At 42.2% G+C, this 20,422-nt stretch overlaps 17 pseudogenes; all 17 read left to right on the plus strand.

Annotated features, from left to right (window-relative positions):
- The first annotated feature begins 566 nt into the window (after positions 1 to 566).
- Positions 567 to 685, plus strand: LOC149474468 (5S ribosomal RNA; annotated as a pseudogene).
- A 1,075-nt stretch (positions 686 to 1,760) lies between these two features.
- LOC149474469 (5S ribosomal RNA) lies at positions 1,761 to 1,879 on the plus strand (annotated as a pseudogene).
- A 1,074-nt stretch (positions 1,880 to 2,953) lies between these two features.
- On the plus strand, positions 2,954 to 3,072 carry LOC149474470 (5S ribosomal RNA; annotated as a pseudogene).
- A 1,074-nt stretch (positions 3,073 to 4,146) lies between these two features.
- Positions 4,147 to 4,265, plus strand: LOC149474471 (5S ribosomal RNA; annotated as a pseudogene).
- A 1,074-nt stretch (positions 4,266 to 5,339) lies between these two features.
- LOC149474472 (5S ribosomal RNA) lies at positions 5,340 to 5,458 on the plus strand (annotated as a pseudogene).
- Positions 5,459 to 6,533: 1,075 nt separating this feature from the next.
- LOC149474473 (5S ribosomal RNA) lies at positions 6,534 to 6,652 on the plus strand (annotated as a pseudogene).
- Positions 6,653 to 7,727: 1,075 nt separating this feature from the next.
- Positions 7,728 to 7,846, plus strand: LOC149474474 (5S ribosomal RNA; annotated as a pseudogene).
- Positions 7,847 to 8,920: 1,074 nt separating this feature from the next.
- On the plus strand, positions 8,921 to 9,039 carry LOC149474475 (5S ribosomal RNA; annotated as a pseudogene).
- A 1,074-nt stretch (positions 9,040 to 10,113) lies between these two features.
- On the plus strand, positions 10,114 to 10,232 carry LOC149474476 (5S ribosomal RNA; annotated as a pseudogene).
- Positions 10,233 to 11,306: 1,074 nt separating this feature from the next.
- Positions 11,307 to 11,425, plus strand: LOC149474477 (5S ribosomal RNA; annotated as a pseudogene).
- A 1,074-nt stretch (positions 11,426 to 12,499) lies between these two features.
- Positions 12,500 to 12,618, plus strand: LOC149474478 (5S ribosomal RNA; annotated as a pseudogene).
- Positions 12,619 to 13,763: 1,145 nt separating this feature from the next.
- LOC149474479 (5S ribosomal RNA) lies at positions 13,764 to 13,882 on the plus strand (annotated as a pseudogene).
- Positions 13,883 to 14,958: 1,076 nt separating this feature from the next.
- Positions 14,959 to 15,077, plus strand: LOC149474480 (5S ribosomal RNA; annotated as a pseudogene).
- Positions 15,078 to 16,151: 1,074 nt separating this feature from the next.
- Positions 16,152 to 16,270, plus strand: LOC149474481 (5S ribosomal RNA; annotated as a pseudogene).
- A 1,072-nt stretch (positions 16,271 to 17,342) lies between these two features.
- Positions 17,343 to 17,461, plus strand: LOC149474482 (5S ribosomal RNA; annotated as a pseudogene).
- Positions 17,462 to 18,536: 1,075 nt separating this feature from the next.
- On the plus strand, positions 18,537 to 18,655 carry LOC149474483 (5S ribosomal RNA; annotated as a pseudogene).
- Positions 18,656 to 19,729: 1,074 nt separating this feature from the next.
- Positions 19,730 to 19,848, plus strand: LOC149474484 (5S ribosomal RNA; annotated as a pseudogene).
- Positions 19,849 to 20,422: the final 574 nt, after the last annotated feature.

Below are 20,422 nucleotides of genomic sequence, written 5' to 3' on the forward strand. Positions count from 1 at the left end.
ATGTGTGACGGACATAAAGAAGGGATTTCATCATAATTGCCTAGAAGTTTTTATGATAGTGCACCGAGCAGTTATGTAATTCCACTATGTCTTTTCACTGCTCTTGGCCAGGTTGAATTGCACAAGTGTGAAATGGAGAAGAAGGTGCCTACGGCCACACCACCCCGAATGCGCCCGATCTGATTTGACCTCGGAAGCTTTACAGGGTTGGGCCTGGTTAATACTTGGATGGGTTGCCTTCCTTGGATTAGCAGGTGCTGTAGGCTTTTTCTTTTTTAATTATGAGGTTTACCCTTTTACGGTTGACAGAAAACAGGGTCTTCTTACCTGAATACACCAGTTTAGGAGGTTGTTTAGAGTTTATTAATGCTTGAAATCAAATATCATTTTTTATTTCTATTAAATGTAAGATGTTTCTATTATAGCTCAATGTTTGATGGCCATAATAAAGGGATTTCATCATAATTGCCCAGAAGTGTCTTGATAGTACACCGAGTAATTATGTAATGTCTCTTCACTGCTTTTAGTCTGGTTGTATTGCACAACTGTACAATGGAGAAGATGTAGCCTACGGCCACACTACCCTGAATGCTCCTGATCTCATCTGATCTCAAAAGCTGAGCAGGGTTAGGCCTGGTTAGTACTTGGATTGGTCAACGCCTGGGAATACCAGGTGCTGTAGGCTTCTTTTCTTAGATTATAAATATTCGGGCAGCACAGTGGCTATATGGGTAGCACGTTGGCCTGGCAGTTCCTGGTTCGTTGGGTCGAAGCCCAGCCATGCCACCACCTGCCTGGAGTTTGCATGTTCTCCCTGTGACTGCGTGGTTTTCCTCCGGGTACTCCGGTTTCCTCCCACACTCCAAAGACATGCTGGTAGGTTAATTGGCTCCTGTCTAAATTGTCCCTAGTATGTGTATATTTGAATGTGAGTTAGGAACTTTAGATTGTACGTCCCTTGAGGGTTAGGGACTGATGTGAATGTACAATATAAAGCGCTGCGTAAATTGACGGCGTTATATAAGTACCTGAAATAAATAAATAATGAAGGTATACCCTCTTACAGAGGACCGACAACTGGGCCTTCTTTCCTGAAAGCACCAGTTTCGGAATTTTTAAGAGTAGTTTAAGGCGTGGATACAAATGCCCCTTTTTAATGTATGGTAAATGTAAGATGTTAATATTCCAGCTAAATGTGTGACGGACATAAAGAAGGGATTTCATCATAATTGCCTAGAAGTTTTTATGATAGTGCACCGAGCAGTTATGTAATTCCACTATGTCTTTTCACTGCTCTTGGCCAGGTTGAATTGCACAAGTGTGAAATGGAGAAGAAGGTGCCTACGGCCACACCACCCCAAATGCGCCCGATTTGATTTGACCTCGGAAGCTTTGCAGGGTTGGGCCTGGTTAATACTTGGATGGGTTGCCTTCCTTGGATTAGCAGGTGCTGTAGGCTTTTTCTTTTTTAATTATGAGGTTTACCCTTTTACGGTTGACAGAAAACAGGGTCTTCTTACCTGAATACACCAGTTTAGGAGGTTGTTTAGAGTTTATTAATGCTTGAAATCAAATATAATTTTTTATTTCTATTAAATGTAAGATGTTTCTATTATAGCTCAATGTTTGATGGCCATAATAAAGGGATTTCATCATAATTGCCCAGAAGTGTCTTTGATAGTACACCGAGTAATTATGTAATGTCTCTTCACTGCTTTTAGTCTGGTTGTATTGCACAACTGTACAATGGAGAAGATGTAGCCTACGGCCACACTACCCTGAATGCTCCTGATCTCATCTGATCTCAAAAGCTGAGCAGGGTTAGGCCTGGTTAGTACTTGGATTGGTCAACGCCTGGGAATACCAGGTGCTGTAGGCTTCTTTTCTTAGATTATAAATATTCGGGCAGCACAGTGGCTATATGGGTAGCACGTTGGCCTGGCAGTTCCTGGTTCGTTGGGTCGAAGCCCAGCCATGCCACCACCTGCCTGGAGTTTGCATGTTCTCCCTGTGACTGCGTGGTTTTCCTCCGGGTACTCCGGTTTCCTCCCACACTCCAAAGACATGCTGGTAGGTTAATTGGCTCCTGTCTAAATTGTCCCTAGTATGTGTATATATGAATGTGAGTTAGGAACTTTAGATTGTACGTCCCTTGAGGGTTAGGGACTGATGTGAATGTACAATATAAAGCGCTGCGTAAATTGACGGCGCTATATAAGTACCTGAAATAAATAAATAATGAAGGTATACCCTCTTACAGAGGACCGACAACTGGGCCTTCTTTCCTGAAAGCACCAGTTTCGGAATTTTTAAGAGTAGTTTAAGGCGTGGATACAAATGCCCCTTTTTAATGTATGGTAAATGTAAGATGTTAATATTCCAGCTAAATGTGTGACGGACATAAAGAAGGGATTTCATCATAATTGCCTAGAAGTTTTTATGATAGTGCACCGAGCAGTTATGTAATTCCACTATGTCTTTTCACTGCTCTTGGCCAGGTTGAATTGCACAACTGTGAAATGGAGAAGAAGGTGCCTACGGCCACACCAACCCGAATGCGCCCGATCTGATTTGACCTCGGAAGCTTTGCAGGTTTGGGCCTGGTTAATACTTGGATGGGTTGCCTTCCTTGGATTAGCAGGTGCTGTAGGCTTTTTCTTTTTTAATTATGAGGTTTACCCTTTTACGGTTGACAGAAAACAGGGTCTTCTTACCTGAATACACCAGTTTAGGAGGTTGTTTAGAGTTTATTAATGCTTGAAATCAAATATAATTTTTTATTTCTATTAAATGTAAGATGTTTCTATTATAGCTCAATGTTTGATGGCCATAATAAAGGGATTTCATCATAATTGCCCAGAAGTGTTTTGATAGTACACCGAGTAATTATGTAATGTCTCTTCACTGCTTTTAGTCTGGTTGTATTGCACAACTGTACAATGGAGAAGATGTAGCCTACGGCCACACTACCCTGAATGCTCCTGATCTCATCTGATCTCAAAAGCTGAGCAGGGTTAGGCCTGGTTAGTACTTGGATTGGTCAACGCCTGGGAATACCAGGTGCTGTAGGCTTCTTTTCTTAGATTATAAATATTCGGGCAGCACAGTGGCTATATGGGTAGCACGTTGGCCTGGCAGTTCCTGGTTCGTTGGGTCGAAGCCCAGCCATGCCACCACCTGCCTGGAGTTTGCATGTTCTCCCTGTGACTGCGTGGTTTTCCTCCGGGTACTCCGGTTTCCTCCCACACTCCAAAGACATGCTGGTAGGTTAATTGGCTCCTGTCTAAATTGTCCCTAGTATGTGTATATATGAATGTGAGTTAGGAACTTTAGATTGTACGTCCCTTGAGGGTTAGGGACTGATGTGAATGTACAATATAAAGCGCTGCGTAAATTGACGGCGCTATATAAGTACCTGAAATAAATAAATAATGAAGGTATACCCTCTTACAGAGGACCGACAACTGGGCCTTCTTTCCTGAAAGCACCAGTTTCGGAATTTTTAAGAGTAGTTTAAGGCGTGGATACAAATGCCCCTTTTTAATGTATGGTAAATGTAAGATGTTAATATTCCAGCTAAATGTGTGACGGACATAAAGAAGGGATTTCATCATAATTGCCTAGAAGTTTTTATGATAGTGCACCGAGCAGTTATGTAATTCCACTATGTCTTTTCACTGCTCTTGGCCAGGTTGAATTGCACAACTGTGAAATGGAGAAGAAGGTGCCTACGGCCACACCACCCCGAATGCGCCCGATCTGATTTGACCTCGGAAGCTTTGCAGGGTTGGGCCTGGTTAATACTTGGATGGGTTGCCTTCCTTGGATTAGCAGGTGCTGTAGGCTTTTTCTTTTTTAATTATGAGGTTTACCCTTTTACGTTTGACAGAAAACAGGGTCTTCTTACCTGAATACACCAGTTTAGGAGGTTGTTTAGAGTTTATTAATCCTTGAAATCAAATATCATTTTTTATTTCTATTAAATGTAAGATGTTTCTATTATAGCTCAATGTTTGATGGCCATAATAAAGAGATTTCATCATAATTGCCCAGAAGTGTCTTTGATAGTACACCGAGTAATTATGTAATGTCTCTTCCCTGCTTTTAGTCTGGTTGTATTGCACAACTGTACAATGGAGAAGTGTAGCCTACGGCCACACTACCCTGAATGCTCCTGATCTCATCTGATCTCAAAAGCTGAGCAGGGTTAGGCCTGGTTAGTACTTGGATTGGTCAACGCCTGGGAATACCAGGTGCTGTAGGCTTCTTTTCTTAGATTATAAATATTCGGGCAGCACAGTGGCTATATGGGTAGCACGTTGGCCTGGCAGTTCCTGGTTCGTTGGGTCGAAGCCCAGCCATGCCACCACCTGCCTGGAGTTTGCATGTTCTCCCTGTGACTGCGTGGTTTTCCTCCGGGTACTCCGGTTTCCTCCCACACTCCAAAGACATGCTGGTAGGTTAATTGGCTCCTGTCTAAATTGTCCCTAGTATGTGTATATTTGAATGTGAGTTTGGAACTTTAGATTGTACGTCCCTTGAGGGTTAGGGACTGATGTGAATGTACAATATAAAGCGCTGCGTAAATTGACGGCGCTATGTAAGTACCTGAAATAAATAAATAATGAAGGTATACCCTCTTACAGAGGACCGACAACTGGGCCTTCTGTCCTGAAAGCACCAGTTTCGGAATTTTTAAGAGTAGTTTAAGGTGTGGATACAAATGCCCCTTTTTAATGTATGGTAAATGTAAGATGTTAATATTCCAGCTAAATGTGTGACGGACATAAAGAAGGGATTTCATCATAATTGCCTAGAAGTTTTTATGATAGTGCACCGAGCAGTTATGTAATTCCACTATGTCTTTTCACTGCTCTTGGCCAGGTTGAATTGCACAAGTGTGAAATGGAGAAGAAGGTGCCTACGGCCACACCACCCCGAATGCGCCCGATTTGATTTGACCTCGGAAGCTTTGCAGGGTTGGGCCTGGTTAATACTTGGATGGGTTGCCTTCCTTGGATTAGCAGGTGCTGTAGGCTTTTTCTTTTTTAATTATGAGGTTTACCCTTTTACGTTTGACAGAAAACAGGGTCTTCTTACCTGAATACACCAGTTTAGGAGGTTGTTTAGAGTTTATTAATGCTTGAAATCAAATATAATTTTTTATTTCTATTAAATGTAAGATGTTTCTATTATAGCTCAATGTTTGATGGCCATAATAAAGGGATTTCATCATAATTGCCCAGAAGTGTTTTGATAGTACACCGAGTAATTATGTAATGTCTCTTCACTGCTTTTAGTCTGGTTGTATTGCACAACTGTACAATGGAGAAGATGTAGCCTACGGCCACACTACCCTGAATGCTCCTGATCTCATCTGATCTCAAAAGCTGAGCAGGGTTAGGCCTGGTTAGTACTTGGATTGGTCAACGCCTGGGAATACCAGGTGCTGTAGGCTTCTTTTCTTAGATTATAAATATTCGGGCAGCACAGTGGCTATATGGGTAGCACGTTGGCCTGGCAGTTCCTGGTTCGTTGGGTCGAAGCCCAGCCATGCCACCACCTGCCTGGAGTTTGCATGTTCTCCCTGTGACTGCGTGGTTTTCCTCCGGGTACTCCGGTTTCCTCCCACACTCCAAAGACATGCTGGTAGGTTAATTGGCTCCTGTCTAAATTGTCCCTAGTATGTGTATATATGAATGTGAGTTAGGAACTTTAGATTGTACGTCCCTTGAGGGTTAGGGACTGATGTGAATGTACAATATAAAGCGCTGCGTAAATTGACGGCGCTATATAAGTACCTGAAATAAATAAATAATGAAGGTATACCCTCTTACAGAGGACCGACAACTGGGCCTTCTTTCCTGAAAGCACCAGTTTCGGAATTTTTAAGAGTAGTTTAAGGCGTGGATACAAATGCCCCTTTTTAATGTATGGTAAATGTAAGATGTTAATATTCCAGCTAAATGTGTGACGGACATAAAGAAGGGATTTCATCATAATTGCCTAGAAGTTTTTATGATAGTGCACCGAGCAGTTATGTAATTCCACTATGTCTTTTCACTGCTCTTGGCCAGGTTGAATTGCACAACTGTGAAATGGAGAAGAAGGTGCCTACGGCCACACCAACCCGAATGCGCCCGATCTGATTTGACCTCGGAAGCTTTGCAGGTTTGGGCCTGGTTAATACTTGGATGGGTTGCCTTCCTTGGATTAGCAGGTGCTGTAGGCTTTTTCTTTTTTAATTATGAGGTTTACCCTTTTACGGTTGACAGAAAACAGGGTCTTCTTACCTGAATACACCAGTTTAGGAGGTTGTTTAGAGTTTATTAATGCTTGAAATCAAATATCATTTTTTATTTCTATTAAATGTAAGATGTTTCTATTATAGCTCAATGTTTGATGGCCATAATAAAGGGATTTCATCATAATTGCCCAGAAGTGTCTTTGATAGTACACCGAGTAATTATGTAATGTCTCTTCACTGCTTTTAGTCTGGTTGTATTGCACAACTGTACAATGGAGAAGATGTAGCCTACGGCCACACTACCCTGAATGCTCCTGATCTCATCTGATCTCAAAAGCTGAGCAGGGTTAGGCCTGGTTAGTACTTGGATTGGTCAACGCCTGGGAATACCAGGTGCTGTAGGCTTCTTTTCTTAGATTATAAATATTCGGGCAGCACAGTGGCTAAATGGTTAGCACGTTGGCCTGGCAGTACTAGGTTCGTTGGGTCGAAGCCCAGCCATGCCACCACCTGCCTGGAGTTTTCATGTCCTCCCTGTGACTGCGTGGTTTTCCTCCGGGTACTCCGGTTTCCTCCCACACTCCAAAGACATGCTGGTAGGTTAATTGGCTCCTGTCTAAATTGTCCCTAGTATGTGTATATTTGAATGTGAGTTAGGAACTTTAGATTGTACGTCCCTTGAGGGTTAGGGACTGATGTGAATGTACAATATAAAGCGCTGCGTAAATTGACGGCGCTATATAAGTACCTGAAATAAATAAATAATGAAGGTATACCCTCTTACAGAGGACCGACAACTGGGCCTTCTTTCCTGAAAGCACCAGTTTCGGAATTTTTAAGAGTAGTTTAAGGCGTGGATACAAATGCCCCTTTTTAATGTATGGTAAATGTAAGATGTTAATATTCCAGCTAAATGTGTGACGGACATAAAGAAGGGATTTCATCATAATTGCCTAGAAGTTTTTATGATAGTGCACCGAGCAGTTATGTAATTCCACTATGTCTTTTCACTGCTCTTGGCCAGGTTGAATTGCACAAGTGTGAAATGGAGAAGAAGGTGCCTACGGCCACACCACCCCGAATGCGCCCGATCTGATTTGACCTCGGAAGCTTTGCAGGGTTGGGCCTGGTTAATACTTGGATGGGTTGCCTTCCTTGGATTAGCAGGTGCTGTAGGCTTTTTCTTTTTTAATTATGAGGTTTACCCTTTTACGGTTGACAGAAAACAGGGTCTTCTTACCTGAATACACCAGTTTAGGAGGTTGTTTAGAGTTTATTAATCCTTGAAATCAAATATCATTTTTTATTTCTATTAAATGTAAGATGTTTCTATTATAGCTCAATGTTTGATGGCCATAATAAAGGGATTTCATCATAATTGCCCAGAAGTGTCTTTGATAGTACACCGAGTAATTATGTAATGTCTCTTCCCTGCTTTTAGTCTGGTTGTATTGCACAACTGTACAATGGAGAAGATGTAGCCTACGGCCACACTACCCTGAATGCTCCTGATCTCATCTGATCTCAAAAGCTGAGCAGGGTTAGGCCTGGTTAGTACTTGGATTGGTCAACGCCTGGGAATACCAGGTGCTGTAGGCTTCTTTTCTTAGATTATAAATATTCGGGCAGCACAGTGGCTATATGGGTAGCACGTTGGCCTGGCAGTTCCTGGTTCGTTGGGTCGAAGCCCAGCCATGCCACCACCTGCCTGGAGTTTGCATGTTCTCCCTGTGACTGCGTGGTTTTCCTCCGGGTACTCCGGTTTCCTCCCACACTCCAAAGACATGCTGGTAGGTTAATTGGCTCCTGTCTAAATTGTCCCTAGTATGTGTATATATGAATGTGAGTTAGGAACTTTAGATTGTACGTCCCTTGAGGGTTAGGGACTGATGTGAATGTACAATATAAAGCGCTGCGTAAATTGACGGCGCTATATAAGTACCTGAAATAAATAAATAATGAAGGTATACCCTCTTACAGAGGACCGACAACTGGGCCTTCTTTCCTGAAAGCACCAGTTTCGGAATTTTTAAGAGTAGTTTAAGGCGTGGATACAAATGCCCCTTTTTAATGTATGGTAAATGTAAGATGTTAATATTCCAGCTAAATGTGTGACGGACATAAAGAAGGGATTTCATCATAATTGCCTAGAAGTTTTTATGATAGTGCACCGAGCAGTTATGTAATTCCACTATGTCTTTTCACTGCTCTTGGCCAGGTTGAATTGCACAACTGTGAAATGGAGAAGAAGGTGCCTACGGCCACACCACCCCGAATGCGCCCGATCTGATTTGACCTCGGAAGCTTTGCAGGGTTGGGCCTGGTTAATACTTGGATGGGTTGCCTTCCTTGGATTAGCAGGTGCTGTAGGCTTTTTCTTTTTTAATTATGAGGTTTACCCTTTTACGGTTGACAGAAAACAGGGTCTTCTTACCTGAATACACCAGTTTAGGAGGTTGTTTAGAGTTTATTAATCCTTGAAATCAAATATCATTTTTTATTTCTATTAAATGTAAGATGTTTCTATTATAGCTCAATGTTTGATGGCCATAATAAAGAGATTTCATCATAATTGCCCAGAAGTGTCTTTGATAGTACACCGAGTAATTATGTAATGTCTCTTCCCTGCTTTTAGTCTGGTTGTATTGCACAACTGTACAATGGAGAAGTGTAGCCTACGGCCACACTACCCTGAATGCTCCTGATCTCATCTGATCTCAAAAGCTGAGCAGGGTTAGGCCTGGTTAGTACTTGGATTGGTCAACGCCTGGGAATACCAGGTGCTGTAGGCTTCTTTTCTTAGATTATAAATATTCGGGCAGCACAGTGGCTATATGGGTAGCACGTTGGCCTGGCAGTTCCTGGTTCGTTGGGTCGAAGCCCAGCCATGCCACCACCTGCCTGGAGTTTGCATGTTCTCCCTGTGACTGCGTGGTTTTCCTCCGGGTACTCCGGTTTCCTCCCACACTCCAAAGACATGCTGGTAGGTTAATTGGCTCCTGTCTAAATTGTCCCTAGTATGTGTATATATGAATGTGAGTTAGGAACTTTAGATTGTACGTCCCTTGAGGGTTAGAGACTGTTGTGAATGTACAATATAAAGCGCTGCGTAAATTGACGGCGTTATATAAGTACCTGAAATAAATAAATAATGAAGGTATACCCTCTTACAGAGGACCGACAACTGGGCCTTCTGTCCTGAAAGCACCAGTTTCGGAATTTTTAAGAGTAGTTTAAGGCGTGGATACAAATGCCCCTTTTTAATGTATGGTAAATGTAAGATGTTAATATTACAGCTAAATGTGTGACGGACATAAAGAAGGGATTTCATCATAATTGCCTAGAAGTTTTTATGATAGTGCACCGAGCAGTTATGTAATTCCACTATGTCTTTTCACTGCTCTTGGCCAGGTTGAATTGCACAAGTGTGAAATGGAGAAGAAGGTGCCTACGGCCACACCACCCCAAATGCGCCCGATTTGATTTGACCTCGGAAGCTTTGCAGGGTTGGGCCTGGTTAATATTTGGATGGGTTGCCTTCCTTGGATTAGCAGGTACTGTAGGCTTTTTCTTTTTTAATTATGAGGTTTACCCTTTTACGTTTGACAGAAAACAGGGTCTTCTTACCTGAATACACCAGTTTAGGAGGTTGTTTAGAGTTTATTAATGCTTGAAATCAAATATAATTTTTTATTTCTATTAAATGTAAGATGTTTCTATTATAGCTCAATGTCTGATGGCCATAATAAAGGGATTTCATCATAATTGCCCAGAAGTGTCTTGATAGTACACCGAGTAATTATGTAATGTCTCTTCACTGCTTTTAGTCTGGTTGTATTGCACAACTGTACAATGGAGAAGATGTAGCCTACGGCCACACTACCCTGAATGCTCCTGATCTCATCTGATCTCAAAAGCTGAGCAGGGTTAGGCCTGGTTAGTACTTGGATTGGTCAACGCCTGGGAATACCAGGTGCTGTAGGCTTCTTTTCTTAGATTATAAATATTCGGGCAGCACAGTGCCTAAATGGTTAGCACGTTGGCCTGGCAGTACTAGGTTCGTTGGGTCGAAGCCCAGCCATGCCACCACCTGCCTGGAGTTTGCATGTTCTCCCTGTGACTGCGTGGTTTTCCTCCGGGTACTCCGGTTTCCTCCCACACTCCAAAGACATGCTGGTAGGTTAATTGGCTCCTGTCTAAATTGTCCCTAGTATGTGTATATATGAATATGAGTTAGGAACTTTAGATTGTACGTCCCTTGAGGGTTAGGGACTGATGTGAATGTACAATATAAAGCGCTGCGTAAATTGACGGCGCTATATAAGTACCTGAAATAAATAAATAATGAAGGTATACCCTCTTACAGAGGACCGACAACTGGGCCTTCTGTCCTGAAAGCACCAGTTTCGGAATTTTTAAGAGTAGTTTAAGGTGTGGATACAAATGCCCCTTTTTAATGTATGGTAAATGTAAGATGTTAATATTCCAGCTAAATGTGTGACGGACATAAAGAAGGGATTTCATCATAATTGCCTAGAAGTTTTTATGATAGTGCACCGAGCAGTTATGTAATTCCACTATGTCTTTTCACTGCTCTTGGCCAGGTTGAATTGCACAAGTGTGAAATGGAGAAGAAGGTGCCTACGGCCACACCACCCCGAATGCGCCCGATCTGATTTGACCTCGGAAGCTTTGCAGGGTTGGGCCTGGTTAATACTTGGATGGGTTGCCTTCCTTGGATTAGCAGGTGCTGTAGGCTTTTTCTTTTTTAATTATGAGGTTTACCCTTTTACGGTTGACAGAAAACAGGGTCTTCTTACCTGAATACACCAGTTTAGGAGGTTGTTTAGAGTTTATTAATGCTTGAAATCAAATATAATTTTTTATTTCTATTAAATGTAAGATGTTTCTATTATAGCTCAATGTTTGATGGCCATAATAAAGGGATTTCATCATAATTGCCCAGAAGTGTCTTGATAGTACACCGAGTAATTATGTAATGTCTCTTCACTGCTTTTAGTCTGGTTGTATTGCACAACTGTACAATGGAGAAGATGTAGCCTACGGCCACACTACCCTGAATGCTCCTGATCTCATCTGATCTCAAAAGCTGAGCAGGGTTAGGCCTGGTTAGTACTTGGATTGGTCAACGCCTGGGAATACCAGGTGCTGTAGGCTTCTTTTCTTAGATTATAAATATTCGGGCAGCACAGTGCCTAAATGGTTAGCACGTTGGCCTGGCAGTACTAGGTTCGTTGGGTCGAAGCCCAGCCATGCCACCACCTGCCTGGAGTTTGCATGTTCTCCCTGTGACTGCGTGGTTTTCCTCCGGGTACTCCGGTTTCCTCCCACACTCCAAAGACATGCTGGTAGGTTAATTGGCTCCTGTCTAAATTGTCCCTAGTATGTGTATATATGAATATGAGTTAGGAACTTTAGATTGTACGTCCCTTGAGGGTTAGGGACTGATGTGAATGTACAATATAAAGCGCTGCGTAAATTGACGGCGCTATATAAGTACCTGAAATAAATAAATAATGAAGGTATACCCTCTTACAGAGGACCGACAACTGGGCCTTCTGTCCTGAAAGCACCAGTTTCGGAATTTTTAAGAGTAGTTTAAGGTGTGGATACAAATGCCCCTTTTTAATGTATGGTAAATGTAAGATGTTAATATTCCAGCTAAATGTGTGACGGACATAAAGAAGGGATTTCATCATAATTGCCTAGAAGTTTTTATGATAGTGCACCGAGCAGTTATGTAATTCCACTATGTCTTTTCACTGCTCTTGGCCAGGTTGAATTGCACAAGTGTGAAATGGAGAAGAAGGTGCCTACGGCCACACCACCCCGAATGCGCCCGATCTGATTTGACCTCGGAAGCTTTGCAGGGTTGGGCCTGGTTAATACTTGGATGGGTTGCCTTCCTTGGATTAGCAGGTGCTGTAGGCTTTTTCTTTTTTAATTATGAGGTTTACCCTTTTACGGTTGACAGAAAACAGGGTCTTCTTACCTGAATACACCAGTTTAGGAGGTTGTTTAGAGTTTATTAATGCTTGAAATCAAATATAATTTTTTATTTCTATTAAATGTAAGATGTTTCTATTATAGCTCAATGTTTGATGGCCATAATAAAGGGATTTCATCATAATTGCCCAGAAGTGTCTTGATAGTACACCGAGTAATTATGTAATGTCTCTTCACTGCTTTTAGTCTGGTTGTATTGCACAACTGTACAATGGAGAAGATGTAGCCTACGGCCACACTACCCTGAATGCTCCTGATCTCATCTGATCTCAAAAGCTGAGCAGGGTTAGGCCTGGTTAGTACTTGGATTGGTCAACGCCTGGGAATACCAGGTGCTGTAGGCTTCTTTTCTTAGATTATAAATATTCGGGCAGCACAGTGGCTAAATGGTTAGCACGTTGGCCTGGCAGTACTAGGTTCGTTGGGTCGAAGCCCAGCCATGCCACCACCTGCCTGGAGTTTGCATGTTCTCCCTGTGACTGCGTGGTTTTCCTCCGGGTACTCCGGTTTCCTCCCACACTCCAAAGACATGCTGGTAGGTTAATTGGCTCCTGTCTAAATTGTCCCTAGTATGTGTATATTTGAATGTGAGTTAGGAACTTTAGATTGTACGTCCCTTGAGGGTTAGGGACTGATGTGAATGTACAATATAAAGCGCTGCGTAAATTGACGGCGCTATATGAGCACCTGAAATAAATAAATAATGAAGGTATACCCTCTTACAGAGGATCGACAACTGGGCCTTCTTTCCTGAAAGCACCAGTTTCGGAATTTTTAAGAGTAGTTTAAGGCGTGGATACAAATGCCCCTTTTTAATGTATGGTAAATGTAAGATGTTAATATTCCAGCTAAATGTTAAGGCGTGGATACAAATGCCCCTTTTTAATGTATGGTAAATGTAAGATGTTAATATTCCAGCTAAATGTGTGACGGACATAAAGAAGGGATTTCATCATAATTGCCTAGAAGTTTTTATGATAGTGCACCGAGCAGTTATGTAATTCCACTATGTCTTTTCACTGCTCTTGGCCAGGTTGAATTGCACAAGTGTGAAATGGAGAAGAAGGTGCCTACGGCCACACCACCCCGAATGCACCCGATCTGATTTGACCTCGGAAGCTTTGCAGGGTTGGGCCTGGTTAATACTTGGATGGGTTGCCTTCCTTGGATTAGCAGGTGCTGTAGGCTTTTTCTTTTTTAATTATGAGGTTTACCCTTTTACGGTTGACAGAAAACAGGGTCTTCTTACCTGAATACACCAGTTTAGGAGGTTGTTTAGAGTTTATTAATCCTTGAAATCAAATATCATTTTTTATTTCTATTAAATGTAAGATGTTTCTATTATAGCTCAATGTTTGATGGCCATAATAAAGGGATTTCATCATAATTGCCCAGAAGTGTCTTTGATAGTACACCGAGTAATTATGTAATGTCTCTTCCCTGCTTTTAGTCTGGTTGTATTGCACAACTGTACAATGGAGAAGATGTAGCCTACGGCCACACTACCCTGAATGCTCCTGATCTCATCTGATCTCAAAAGCTGAGCAGGGTTAGGCCTGGTTAGTACTTGGATTGGTCAACGCCTGGGAATACCAGGTGCTGTAGGCTTCTTTTCTTAGATTATAAATATTCGGGCAGCACAGTGGCTAAATGGTTAGCACGTTGGCCTGGCAGTACTAGGTTCGTTGGGTCGAAGCCCAGCCATGCCACCACCTGCCTGGAGTTTTCATGTCCTCCCTGTGACTGCGTGGTTTTCCTCCGGGTACTCCGGTTTCCTCCCACACTCCAAAGACATGCTGGTAGGTTAATTGGCTCCTGTCTAAATTGTCCCTAGTATGTGTATATTTGAATGTGAGTTAGGAACTTTAGATTGTACGTCCCTTGAGGGTTAGGGACTGATGTGAATGTACAATATAAAGCGCTGCGTAAATTGACGGCGCTATATAAGTACCTGAAATAAATAAATAATGAAGGTATACCCTCTTACAGAGGACCGACAACTGGGCCTTCTTTCCTGAAAGCACCAGTTTCGGAATTTTTAAGAGTAGTTTAAGGCGTGGATACAAATGCCCCTTTTTAATGTATGGTAAATGTAAGATGTTAATATTCCAGCTAAATGTGTGACGGACATAAAGAAGGGATTTCATCATAATTGCCTAGAAGTTTTTATGATAGTGCACCGAGCAGTTATGTAATTCCACTATGTCTTTTCACTGCTCTTGGCCAGGTTGAATTGCACAAGTGTGAAATGGAGAAGAAGGTGCCTACGGCCACACCACCCCGAATGCGCCCGATCTGATTTGACCTCGGAAGCTTTGCAGGGTTGGGCCTGGTTAATACTTGGATGGGTTGCCTTCCTTGGATTAGCAGGTGCTGTAGGCTTTTTCTTTTTTTAATTATGAGGTTTACCCTTTTACGGTTGACAGAAAACAGGGTCTTCTTACCTGAATACACCAGTTTAGGAGGTTGTTTAGAGTTTATTAATGCTTGAAATCAAATATCATTTTTTATTTCTATTAAATGTAAGATGTTTCTATTATAGCTCAATGTTTGATGGCCATAATAAAGGGATTTCATCATAATTGCCCAGAAGTGTCTTTGATAGTACACCGAGTAATTATGTAATGTCTCTTCCCTGCTTTTAGTCTGGTTGTATTGCACAACTGTACAATGGAGAAGATGTAGCCTACGGCCACACTACCCTGAATGCTCCTGATCTCATCTGATCTCAAAAGCTGAGCAGGGTTAGGCCTGGTTAGTACTTGGATTGGTCAACGCCTGGGAATACCAGGTGCTGTAGGCTTCTTTTCTTAGATTATAAATATTCGGGCAGCACAGTGGCTATATGGTTAGCACGTTGGCCTGGCAGTTCCTGGTTCGTTGGGTCGAAGCCCAGCCATGCCACCACCTGCCTGGAGTTTGCATGTTCTCCCTGTGACTGCGTGGTTTTCCTCCGGGTACTCCGGTTTCCTCCCACACTCCAAAGACATGCTGGTAGGTTAATTGGCTCCTGTCTAAATTGTCCCTAGTATGTGTATATATGAATGTGAGTTAGGAACTTTAGATTGTACGTCCCTTGAGGGTTAGGGACTGATGTGAATGTACAATATAAAGCGCTGCGTAAATTGACGGCGCTATATAAGTACCTGAAATAAATAAATAATGAAGGTATACCCTCTTACAGAGGACCGACAACTGGGCCTTCTTTCCTGAAAGCACCAGTTTCGGAATTTTTAAGAGTAGTTTAAGGCGTGGATACAAATGCCCCTTTTTAATGTATGGTAAATGTAAGATGTTAATATTCCAGCTAAATGTGTGACGGACATAAAGAAGGGATTTCATCATAATTGCCTAGAAGTTTTTATGATAGTGCACCGAGCAGTTATGTAATTCCACTATGTCTTTTCACTGCTCTTGGCCAGGTTGAATTGCACAACTGTGAAATGGAGAAGAAGGTGCCTACGGCCACACCAACCCGAATGCGCCCGATCTGATTTGACCTCGGAAGCTTTGCAGGGTTGGGCCTGGTTAATACTTGGATGGGTTGCCTTCCTTGGATTAGCAGGTGCTGTAGGCTTTTTCTTTTTTAATTATGAGGTTTACCCTTTTACGGTTGACAGAAAACAGGGTCTTCTTACCTGAATACACCAGTTTAGGAGGTTGTTTAGAGTTTATTAATCCATGAAATCAAATATCATTTTTTATTTCTATTAAATGTAAGATGTTTCTATTATAGCTCAATGTTTGATGGCCATAATAAAGGGATTTCATCATAATTGCCCAGAAGTGTCTTGATAGTACACCGAGTAATTATGTAATGTCTCTTCACTGCTTTTAGTCTGGTTGTATTGCACAACTGTACAATGGAGAAGATGTAGCCTACGGCCACACTACCCTGAATGCTCCTGATCTCATCTGATCTCAAAAGCTGAGCAGGGTTAGGCCTGGTTAGTACTTGGATTGGTCAACGCCTGGGAATACCAGGTGCTGTAGGCTTCTTTTCTTAGATTATAAATATTCGGGCAGCACAGTGGCTATATGGGTAGCACGTTGGCCTGGCAGTTCCTGGTTCGTTGGGTCGAAGCCCAGCCATGCCACCACCTGCCTGGAGTTTGCATGTTCTCCCTGTGACTGCGTGGTTTTCCTCCGGGTACTCCGGTTTCCTCCCACACTCCAAAGACATGCTGGTAGGTTAATTGGCTCCTGTCTAAATTGTCCCTAGTATGTGTATATATGAATGTGAGTTAGGAACTTTAGATTGTACGTCCCTTGAGGGTTAGGGACTGATGTGAATGTACAATATAAAGCGCTGCGTAAATTGACGGCGCTATATAAGTACCTTAAATAAATAAATAATGAAGGTATACCCTCTTACAGAGGACCGACAACTGGGCCTTCTTTCCTGAAAGCACCAGTTTCGGAATTTTTAAGAGTAGTTTAAGGCATGGATACAAATGCCCCTTTTTAATGTATGGTAAATGTAAGATGTTAATATTCCAGCTAAATGTGTGACGGACATAAAGAAGGGATTTCATTATAATTGCCTAGAAGTTTTTATGATAGTGCACCGAGCAGTTATGTAATTCCACTATGTCTTTTCACTGCTCTTGGCCAGGTTGAATTGCACAAGTGTGAAATGGAGAAGAAGGTGCCTACGGCCACACCACCCCGAATGCGCCCGATCTGATTTGACCTCGGAAGCTTTGCAGGGTTGGGCCTGGTTAATACTTGGATGGGTTGCCTTCCTTGGATTAGCAGGTGCTGTAGGCTTTTTCTTTTTTAATTATGAGGTTTACCCTTTTACGTTTGACAGAAAACAGGGTCTTCTTACCTGAATACACCAGTTTAGGAGGTTGTTTAGAGTTTATTAATCCTTGAAATCAAATATTTTTTATTTCTATTAAATGTAAGATGTTTCTATTATAGCTCAATGTTTGATGGCCATAATAAAGGGATTTCATCATAATTGCCCAGAAGTGTCTTTGATAGTACACCGAGTAATTATGTAATGTCTCTTCCCTGCTTTTAGTCTGGTTGTATTGCACAACTGTACAATGGAGAAGATGTAGCCTACGGCCACACTACCCTGAATGCTCCTGATCTCATCTGATCTCAAAAGCTGAGCAGGGTTAGGCCTGGTTAGTACTTGGATTGGTCAACGCCTGGGAATACCAGGTGCTGTAGGCTTCTTTTCTTAGATTATAAATATTCGGGCAGCACAGTGGCTATATGGGTAGCACGTTGGCCTGGCAGTTCCTGGTTCGTTGGGTCGAAGCCCAGCCATGCCACCACCTGCCTGGAGTTTGCATGTTCTCCCTGTGACTGCGTGGTTTTCCTCCGGGTACTCCGGTTTCCTCCCACACTCCAAAGACATGCTGGTAGGTTAATTGGCTCCTGTCTAAATTGTCCCTAGTATGTGTATATATGAATGTGAGTTAGGAACTTTAGATTGTGCGTCCCTTGAGGGTTAGGGACTGATGTGAATGTACAATATAAAGCGCTGCGTAAATTGACGGCGCTATATAAGTACCTGAAATAAATAAATAATGAAGGTATACCCTCTTACAGAGGACCGACAACTGGGCCTTCTGTCCTGAAAGCACCAGTTTCGGAATTTTTAAGAGTATTTTAAGGTGTGGATACAAATGCCCCTTTTTAATGTATGGTAAATGTAAGATGTTAATATTCCAGCTAAATGTGTGACGGACATAAAGAAGGGATTTCATCATAATTGCCTAGAAGTTTTTATGATAGTGCACCGAGCAGTTATGTAATTCCACTATGTCTTTTCACTGCTCTTGGCCAGGTTGAATTGCACAACTGTGAAATGGAGAAGAAGGTGCCTACGGCCACACCAACCCGAATGCGCCCGATCTGATTTGACCTCGGAAGCTTTGCAGGGTTGGGCCTGGTTAATACTTGGATGGGTTGCCTTCCTTGGATTAGCAGGTGCTGTAGGCTTTTTCTTTTTTAATTATGAGGTTTACCCTTTTACGGTTGACAGAAAACAGGGTCTTCTTACCTGAATACACCAGTTTAGGAGGTTGTTTAGAGTTTATTAATCCATGAAATCAAATATCATTTTTTATTTCTATTAAATGTAAGATGTTTCTATTATAGCTCAATGTTTGATGGCCATAATAAAGGGATTTTATCATAATTGCCCAGAAGTGTCTTTGATAGTACACCGAGTAATTATGTAATGTCTCTTCCCTGCTTTTAGTCTGGTTGTATTGCACAACTGTACAATGGAGAAGATGTAGCCTACGGCCACACTACCCTGAATGCTCCTGATCTCATCTGATCTCAAAAGCTGAGCAGGGTTAGGCCTGGTTAGTACTTGGATTGGTCAACGCCTGGGAATACCAGGTGCTGTAGGCTTCTTTTCTTAGATTATAAATATTCGGGCAGCACAGTGGCTATATGGGTAGCACGTTGGCCTGGCAGTTCCTGGTTCGTTGGGTCGAAGCCCAGCCATGCCACCACCTGCCTGGAGTTTGCATGTTCTCCCTGTGACTGCGTGGTTTTCCTCCGGGTACTCCGGTTTCCTCCCACACTCCAAAGACATGCTGGTAGGTTAATTGGCTCCTGTCTAAATTGTCCCTAGTATGTGTATATATGAATGTGAGTTAGGAACTTTAGATTGTACGTCCCTTGAGGGTTAGGGACTGATGTGAATGTACAATATAAAGCGCTGCGTAAATTGACGGTGCTATATAAGTACCTGAAATAAATAAATAATGAAGGTATACCCTCTTACAGAGGACCGACAACTGGGCCTTCTTTCCTGAAAGCACCAGTTTTGGAATTTTTAAGAGTAGTTTAAGGCATGGATACAAATGCCCCTGTTTAATGTATGGTAAATGTAAGATGTTAATATTCCAGCTAAATGTGTGACGGACATAAAGAAGGGATTTCATCATAATTGCCTAGAAGTTTTTATGATAGTGCACCGAGCAGTTATGTAATTCCACTATGTCTTTTCACTGCTCTTGGCCAGGTTGAATTGCACAAGTGTGAAATGGAGAAGAAGGTGCCTACGGCCATACCACCCCGAATGCGCCCGATCTGATTTGACCTCGGAAGCTTTGCAGGGTTGGGCCTGGTTAATACTTGGATGGGTTGCCTTCCTTGGATTAGCAGGTGCTGTAGGCTTTTTCTTTTTTAATTATGAGGTTTACCCTTTTACGTTTGACAGAAAACAGGGTCTTCTTACCTGAATACACCAGTTTAGGAGGTTGTTTAGAGTTTATTAATGCTTGAAATCAAATATAATTTTTTATTTCTATTAAATGTAAGATGTTTCTATTATAGCTCAATGTTTGATGGCCATAATAAAGGGATTTCATCATAATTGCCCAGAAGTGTCTTGATAGTACACCGAGTAATTATGTAATGTCTCTTCACTGCTTTTAGTCTGGTTGTATTGCACAACTGTACAATGGAGAAGATGTAGCCTACGGCCACACTACCCTGAATGCTCCTGATCTCATCTGATCTCAAAAGCTGAGCAGGGTTAGGCCTGGTTAGTACTTGGATTGGTCAACGCCTGGGAATACCAGGTGCTGTAGGCTTCTTTTCTTAGATTATAAATATTCGGGCAGCACAGTGGCTATATGGGTAGCACGTTGGCCTGGCAGTTCCTGGTTCGTTGGGTCGAAGCCCAGCCATGCCACCACCTGCCTGGAGTTTGCATGTTCTCCCTGTGACTGCGTGGTTTTCCTCCGGGTACTCCGGTTTCCTCCCACACTCCAAAGACATGCTGGTAGGTTAATTGGCTCCTGTCTAAATTGTCCCTAGTATGTGTATATATGAATGTGAGTTAGGAACTTTAGATTGTACGTCCCTTGAGGGTTAGGGACTGATGTGAATGTACAATATAAAGCGCTGCGTAAATTGACGGCGCTATATAAGTACCTGAAATAAATAAATAATGAAGGTATACCCTCTTACAGAGGACCGACAACTGGGCCTTCTGTCCTGAAAGCACCAGTTTCGGAATTTTTAAGAGTATTTTAAGGTGTGGATACAAATGCCCCTTTTTAATGTATGGTAAATGTAAGATGTTAATATTCCAGCTAAATGTGTGACGGACATAAAGAAGGGATTTCATCATAATTGCCTAGAAGTTTTTATGATAGTGCACCG

The sequence above is a fragment of the Staurois parvus genome, unplaced genomic scaffold (assembly GCF_062004578.1).
Source record: "Staurois parvus isolate SC_StPar_1 unplaced genomic scaffold, SC_StPar_1.0 ptg000004l, whole genome shotgun sequence".
Classification (NCBI taxonomy): Eukaryota; Metazoa; Chordata; class Amphibia; order Anura; family Ranidae; genus Staurois; species Staurois parvus.